This window comes from Triticum aestivum, chromosome 2A (assembly GCF_018294505.1).
Source record: "Triticum aestivum cultivar Chinese Spring chromosome 2A, IWGSC CS RefSeq v2.1, whole genome shotgun sequence".
Classification (NCBI taxonomy): Eukaryota; Viridiplantae; Streptophyta; class Magnoliopsida; order Poales; family Poaceae; genus Triticum; species Triticum aestivum.
The window spans coordinates 321300039-321301620 of NC_057797.1; the positions used below are offsets into that span (position 1 = coordinate 321300039).

Here is a 1582-nt window from a genome sequence, read left to right on the forward strand (position 1 = left end):
AACAACCAAAATAGGTTTATTACAATATATTATGTACATAATAGAACATGTGGAACTCCATACATTGGTTCACATCACAACAACCAGTTTAACCTACAAATGTTGCATGCCCAGGAACATAAAACTTCACGTACATAACCATACAATATTCCACACAATCACAAATATTGCAATTGAAAAATAAAACGCTCTGCCAAGTTAAAGCTATCTACTCTTGGATACCACGGAACATGCTCTTCAACATAGGAAGAAGTCATCAACGGTGTTCTACCAACAACACAAGCTCCATTCACCTACAAGAACAGAATGGAATATCAAGTACTTGGATCGTTCAAGCAGATTACAACCAACATATATATGTAGAAGTACATCAAGAAATATGATGGAGCAAGCGGACAACAAATACATTAAGTAAACAGCCCAACCGATGAGTGATGACGACATGCAAAGAGTATAAACCCAGGTTTGGACATAAATAGTGTCAACTCAAGCAGAACATAATAAGGCAGTAAACTCAAGCAGAACATAATTAAGTACAATGAAAGGGACCATCCAATTAAATTCCATTCTTATCTTCTTCAGTAAGGACAGGCAAAACATCCCATTTCTAGTATTATGTCTGAAAAATCACTAGTGTTATGTCTAAAAAATCACTAGTATTATGTCTGAAAAATCACTAGCTAGCACGCTGCGTTACTAGTCTGCCAATTATCCATTTCTAGTGAATTATGTCCGAAAAATGCAATGGAACGGAAATGAATTCAGGCAACACAACACGTAGAGCCACTGAAGAAATGAAATTGCGCAGGCGGTTCAGGATATAATGACTCGCCCGGGCTCATGATACAATGACTCGCACATGGCTTGCAAGGCCAAATAAGGATATTGACCCATTAGGAAAAAGCACAAAAGTATTGCCTACATGGATGTTTTAGTATAACCATGTACATGCCGTGTACTGCAGCGTGATGTCTCTAATATGGTTGTATTCATGTAAATAGTACCCAGGAAAAATAATGTTAGATAGGATTTTTGTCATTAGCCTGTACTTGTGAAAATTGTAGACCAAAAGATATGTTTGCATGGCTAATATTCTAGCATATACAGTACTTAAATCTATAGATTTACCATCCCTTTCATAGTTATAGCATATAATAGAAATCCAGCAACATAAGTAAGCACATATCATAAATAAGTACTAGTTCTATTGAATTACAGAGAAAGAAAGAGAGTGAAATAGATAGGGAGAGAGAGCAGCAGCAGCAGTAGGGGGTTCAGACTTTAGAGAAGACCAGCAGCGAGGTTAGGAGAAGAAGAAGCAAGCGTGGGGATGGAGAGAGGAGTAGCAGCGAGCAGCAAGAAACATGTTCAGAGAAGAAGTGCAGCAGCAGGTTTAGTGGATTCAGAGAAGAGGCAAGCAGCAGGAGGTGCAGAAATAGAGGAGCAACAACATGGTTAGCAGTAGCAGCGTGGGGACTTAGAGAGAGCAACAACTGTTTGATGATATGCAGCAAATCAAATGATTTTCCATCGCAATATTCTGCATACGACAACAACAACATCAATCAGTAAAATTAGTAGC

General features: G+C 38.2%; 1 long non-coding RNA gene across 1 annotated transcript in view; it reads right to left on the reverse strand.

The window, feature by feature from the left end:
- The window catches only part of LOC123188611 (uncharacterized), a 5160-nt gene continuing 3578 nt past the window's right edge, over window positions 1-1582 (reverse strand). Inside the window, exon 2 of the long non-coding RNA XR_006494966.1 lies at window positions 1-293. This is a non-coding gene — a long non-coding RNA (uncharacterized lncRNA). The remainder of the gene's footprint in view (window positions 294-1582) is intronic.